Genomic DNA, 6979 nt, shown 5'->3' with positions numbered 1-6979 from the left:
TAGACAACAAAAGAGGAAAAATGAGAGGAAAAATTGACAAAAAAAGTTAAAATAGATGCTACTAACCTTAAGAAAGAAAATGGTGACAGACTGCATTGGTTGATAATTCCTCTTTTACTGCCATCATGTCAAAAATGATAGCAGTAATGAAATGATAATAGTACATGTGATGGGTACAGGCAGGCATTTATTTGGGCCAAGTAAGGGCTCTCCATGCAATTGGTTTAAAGTTGAATGGTCATTTCCAATGTGTATAGCCCATGATTTTTAGATTTTTAGGTTTTCTAGTCTGATTGTGATTACACACCTGAGGCCCAAGAATTCTAAGATTTCCCCATATCAATCAATCACATGCTAAATAAAGCCCAAAACCATTGTGTAATAATTTCTTCTGTGACATAAGTTTCGACAAATTTTCCAAATTTGGCCCATCCCTATGAACATAATTGGTTTAACATTTATTGCAAGCTGTGTAACCACCTTACCGGGCCCTGTTAATCTTCACGTACCATTCCAGGTGGGCTAAAGTTTTTCCATGATCTGACACAAATGGACAGCCTTGGTAACAGAGAGTGTTGCAGTTAGGGCCTCTTGGACCAAGACTGCTTTAGCTCCTCGTAGATTCCAGATTGGTCTGAATTAACAACTGCAACTTTGAAGCTCAGTTTCCAAAACTCCACATTAAACAACCCAACTTGAGTATTTTTGGAGTTGGCCCGAGTGGGAAAATGGGATAGAGCCGCATAGGTTGAACCATTGCCGCTTGTCCAGCTTCTAGGTGTAGACTTTTTCTATGATAAATTCTGAGCATATGAACGTCTCTAAATGAGTTTAGAGGCCTCGATGAGATTGTTTCGTGGATCAACAGTTCAATGGCCTTGAAAAATAAATTTTTGGTGACCAAACACATCATATTTCAATCATAGCATGATCGTGAGAAGATTTGGCAGCACAACAGCTTCCCTAGCTTACTGCAATCCTTTAGCAGCATCTCCAAGTCAAAAAGGTCCATGGACCAATTATTGGAACTGCAATTTTTCCCTTGTGGGAAACGTAAGCCCCCTCGTGATAAAAAATTTTGTACACGGCTTGTTGACCATTGCGCTTTTTTCCACGGGTAGAACGGGAAATTCAAAGCCGAGTTTGAGACGTTTTTCTCAAAAAGTTAGTTAATTTAGTCTAAACAAAGCTGGTTTCCTTAATCATTATATAGTACAATTTCTTTTGGCCTCTTCTTTCCAATGTGAATAAAATCAATTAGGTTTTTTTGGACAGGTATGCTATTTTCAAAGGCATTCTACGAATCATGTTGCACTTGCTCCTTTTCAATACTCCGATTCTTAACTTTTCTCATTTTTTTTTTCTCCTTTTGTTGTTGAATTTTTCTATATTAGGTGAGTATTATACATTGAAAAGTTTGAAGCTTTTGACCTTATAGAAATGTTCATAATTCACGAATAGGTTTACAAGAGAATTTAACTTGAAAATGCCTGACACTGACCATTAAGCATGCGGGAGTTTTCAATGCATTTTTTCTTTTCTGTTTATAACATTTATAACAAAATGATGTATGTGGTGACCACTGAATCTTATTCTTTTCAACCATTCTTTATTTCTATTCTTTGTGGACTCTTTTCTTCTTCATGACAGTTCTAAGCTCTCTTCCTTTTTGACCGTTTCATTGGCTTTCAATATTTGTCATTCTTCCTCATTGTTTAACCAATCAAAGCAAGGGGATGAAAAAAGCAGACACAAATTTTTAACCTATACATTTGTCTTGTGTATTTCTTCCTCATAATTTTTACGCACAAACTTTGTGAATAAGTTAAGTAGTTGGTGCCACAAGTTTGGTCAAAAGAGAAAGACATTCACCCATATCTCACGTATCTCTTTCTATCTTTAGAAGGAAAAAAAATCTTATATTATTTTCCAAAGAGAAATCGTATTTTCATGTATATATATATTTTCTTGCTCAACACAAACCAGTTTCGTATAATTAACATGTGAATCCCATCGAGTTATTAACTCGTATGATACCTAGAAATAGCTGGCCCTCTTTCAAATCCGATCCCGACAGCAAAGGTAGTACCCAGTGTTCAACTAAAATCCTTTTCACAAGTAAGACAATCTTAGGAAAGGGCCAATGAAGGTCCTTGTCCATTTAAGGCAGAAGGCCCTTTACCCACATGGTTGGCAAATAGCTTTGTTGGGTTGGGAAAGTGAAATTCTTGACCTACTCAAAACAAATAAAAAATATATATAATAAAAATGCTTTTGAGATAGAGTATGAGCAGCTTAGAACCGTTAAAGATCCCATCAATCAGATTTTGTGCCACTATATGCGATGCCCCAGTATTCTCGATCAAAGTTTTTCCTTATCAAGATCAAGGTCCAAACCCTTCCAAGTGCATGCTTCATAATTTTCAAGGAGAAAATCTTCAATATATTATCCCTTTCTCCCCCTCCCCCACTTGCATATAGACTGTGAGTTCCACCCATGTAATTAATTATATATGTATTTATTATGGTTAAAGAATCAGTTTCTTCCAATATGGCAAATCTTGAAGTACCTTGCTAATCTTTTTCCAAATCTTTTGTTGCTCTCTAAGCCATAAGAGCTTTGAATACTTTGATCTTAAAATAAAGCTTCAAGCACGCGGATTTGACGTGGGAATTACTGATTCCAGGCATCAAAAACTAATGAGTATAACCAAAAGCGTGTGCAAATTGTGTTTTGTTTAGGAGATTTTATGTTATTGTTTTAGGGATCCATATATCTTCTCACGTTTTTCAATGTCCACCACATATATAAAAAAAGGGTAAAGCATACTACAAAGAAAAAGCAAAAAAACAAATCAAAATACTTCCATTGGATACTTATATTTTAAATCGAGACGTTTGTCTAAGTAAATCTTTAGTATTTAACCCTTTCCGACCTTTATAGTTGATGAATGTAGAGATTAAAATTGGGTAAAGGTAATATGAAAAACAGATGCGGAGCTTTGAAACAATGTACCTTTGGCATTATTTGATTCAAACATTATGCCCAAAAAGGAATTTGGTCAACCCCCAGCAGGAGTTGTAGACAAAAACTATGGTGAAGGACCGAAAAGAATAAAAACCAACGTCATAGAAGAATCACAGATGCATGCACAATTGGGTTAGTATCATGGAAAGGGAAAGAATAATAAGAACTTACTAGGAAGTAGGAATTAATGCAAAGATTTATTTCCACTTTGTAAGGATGTCTACACTCAACTCTCTAGACACTTCACGTTCTCATTCGATTCCTCAAATTCCAATTTTCCTTCAGAGTCTTTACTCTACTCTCCTCCACGCCAACTAGGGTTTGGTGGATTGTACTAGAAAATTCTAAAGTTTTTCACGATGGGAAGTTTGAAAAGAACTTGATTGATCAAAGAAGAAGAGCCCTGGCTAGCTATACGGTTCCTAACCACTTCAATAATGTGGGATGCCCGATTTTCTATCAACTCTTAAGTAAAAGACTAGCTAGTTATTTGGATCCAGTGCCTATAAAGCAATTCAACATTTTTTTTTTTTGGCAATTAGCAATAAAATTACATACTTCTCAAATTTTTTTTAAAAAAAAAGTTGGATCCAATGCCGACAAAATGTTGAAAAAAAATGTTGGTGCTCTTTGGCAATCATGTGTCAAGTTAGTACCTAATCGATGGAGAAAGCCTGGGCCACGGCATCTCACTTCTCCCATGTGGGGGCGCTGCTGCCCCTCCCAGAGCCGTAGAGGAAGAGCCTTACATTACTTTTATTGTTAGTTTGAAGTTAATTTTGATGGGGAGATGGTTTTCTTTTTTTATAATTGAAAAAAAAAGGATTAGAATCTTGTTTTTTAGGTAAATGGATTATGCACAAGCTAATAAGCTAAATAGTCAGATGCTTAATAAGGGAGATGTTGGACTTGAAAAGATTGCTAAAACTGGCTTCTATGCACTACTTATTTTGTAGTATATAGCACGTGTATTATGTCTTTTCTGAGAGAAAATTGCAAATGAAAGAGTTTAACTAATATTGCAACTCCTTTCTTCTTTTCCTTTTGGTCACACGATGATTTTATGTTTGTCTTTGCTTGAGGATTCGGTGCATGCTTGGATGAAGAGGGGGATGGCGTGATCAAAATATAATGTTACTAGCTAGCTTTTTTTAGTCAAAGTCCAACCTAAGCATATCCCGAGGCTAAGTCTTTTATAACTCGGCTCTTAACCTAATTCACAAAGTAAACCTAATTCACAAAGTATATATCGAAGTCAACTTAAACAAATTAATGACAGCACCAATCTGACGATGCTTCTCATATATAAATGATTGAAAATATCATAGTTTGGTAAAGATTCCAGTATCAAATTTTATGATTTTTTGTATATAAAAATATTAAAATAAATATATTGTTCAATTTCTCATATCATGTGTCATAAAATTTAAATTATGATATTTTTTTTCTTCATACATGTATAAAGATTATCTTGAAACCAAATCCTATCATAACAAGTAAAGAGTTTATAATTAGATTTTATTATTATTTTTTAGACTCCATCATTTAAATATTTCATTTTTTAAGAAAAAAATGAAATGTGTGAGATTATCATTAAATTTAAATGATATTAAACCATCTCAATTTGAGGATACTTTTAATGTAATAAATTAACTTATTGTTTCTAAGGTTTAATATGATTTTTGCTTTTTAAAAAAAAAGGTTTAATATGATTCGAATGATGGAAATATAGATAGTGTTTGTACTAACTTCCATTGTGTTCATACTTAATTAAGAAAAAAAAAGATTATTTTTCACAATTGATAAATGTGGCTGCCCACACTCCACAAAGTAAAGCAAGCCGCAAAGTAAGTTAACAATTATATGAGTAACAATGACGATGAACATTGTGATGACATTGCCATGATGATGAACAATGACGAAGATAAGAAATATTCTTGTAATTAAGTTATAAAGGAAAATTAACAAAAAAAAAAAAGAGAGGATGATGGAATGTCGGTCAAGAGATGGATACAGTTGAGATATGGACAGAAAAATGAAATATTCTCCCTAATTAAATCACTTTAATTAAGATAATCTAGTAGTTGTAAAAGAAGATTACAAAAGTAAACTCACAGTTAACGGTGCACGTGTGAGAGGAAGCTTTATTTGGTGCCAGAAATGGTATCAAATCATAGTTTTAACTTTTATAATATCCCCATAATCTTCACTTTTTTTTTATTTTAATTTTTTTTTCAGCACTCAAAAGTAAAGATTTTAATTTGATGTCAAAAAAGTTGGTTCTTCCCAATTTGATCTCCCATAGTTTTTTAATTACAGCATTGGTTCTAGCCACGTGGAAGTCCATCATGCAGACGTGGACGTTATTAGGAAAGGGTCCCAACCACATCAAATCACCAACTGTTACAGTTGGAAATTGTATTTCTAGGATATACCTTAGGAAACCAAAAGGAAAGACAAAAGAAAAGTAAGTGACTTATCTAATTATCTCCAAATCCATCCTTCATCTTACCTTTTGGCTTAATAGCAATCAATGTCCAAAAGAAAGCCAAATTGAAGATAAAAAGGGCTACAACACATGGAAGCTTGGAGCTTCACTCAGACTTTTAAAAGGATAGGAAAACTTCCCTCAGCCACTTACCGATTGAAGATAGATAGATCTAATTTCATGCATTAAATAAAGAATTCGGTTCAATGTTCTGACCTTTAAAATTATAGTTGATCAGAAAGAATATGTATATATAGTTTCACAATCAAACCAAATTGGACGGATTTGCCGACTATCATATAGAAGTTGAAAGGATAAGGCACCCATAACAATAAATTTTTTGTTGATATATATATGCAAGAAGACGCTGATAATGATGCCTATTTCGATGGTCATAAGGTGACAAACATGGCAGCCCTGTACGGATAGATAAGGACCCAGGTTTCCATTCAGGAAAAACATTAGTGTACTGGCTAGGGATGTCTACATGTTTTATTTATATAGAATATAAAGTGGGAGGAAAGTAGAATTCAAATCAGACGTGAATTATTGTCATTCCTTTTTGAAAATGAATAAACTAAACCCTATAGGTTGGAATCCTAAGTAAATTCCATGCACTAGCTGACTAAACTGTTGTTTGTCAGGTATTAAGTTGGCAGTATTCAACGACATTGATATGATTTTCACTTTCACGACTTGAGGTTTTCATTGTGGGGGAACCGATTTTGTTCAGTGGGCATTACTTTCTCTTACACGTATACACCCTTTTAAATATACAATAACAATAATAATAATAATAATAAATAATAATAAACAAAGCACCTATTTATACCCTTGTAGAGACACTGTTGCGTGTTAATAAAATAATAAATTAGAGGCAAATTGATATTAATTACAATAAAATTTTGACTTTTATTTAATTGTATTTGTTTAGCTTGCATGTTGTTAAAATTAAAATAGAATTTTAAAATTAAATTAAAATATACCTTCGTTTGGCAAAATAAAAATCGAAATTGTCAAAGTTCATAGAATTTCAGTGAAGGATTTTGAAGGGCTCAAATTCTCATATCAAATTTCAATACAAAATTAAAGTGAAATTTTGTGAACTTTTTTGGTTTTTTTATAAAATACCAACATTTGTTTTTACTCAACAAATTTGTTAACTCTAACTAAAAAACTCATTTTTAAAATATGTTTCTAGTTTTTTTTCATATTATTAATAATATCTATATACTTTTAAGAATCTAATAATCCCCTTATTGCATATTTTTCTCATTTTTTTAATTTTCTATCCCTAACATCAATATTCTTTTTTATAATTAATTTTTTATCTCATCAATTTTCAATTTTCAATATTTCATTAAAATACTTATCTAAACAATGGAAAAAATGTTGTTATTTTGAATTGATGCATTTTAAAATACTTTAATTTTAAAATTCTTGAAATTCCTTATCTGAACCAA

Source organism: Theobroma umbraticum, unplaced genomic scaffold (assembly GCF_002168275.2).
Source record: "Theobroma umbraticum cultivar Fairchild unplaced genomic scaffold, ASM216827v3 scaffold_44.0, whole genome shotgun sequence".
NCBI classification, from domain to species: Eukaryota; Viridiplantae; Streptophyta; class Magnoliopsida; order Malvales; family Malvaceae; genus Theobroma; species Theobroma umbraticum.
Note: the sequence above shows the minus strand (reverse complement) of the source record.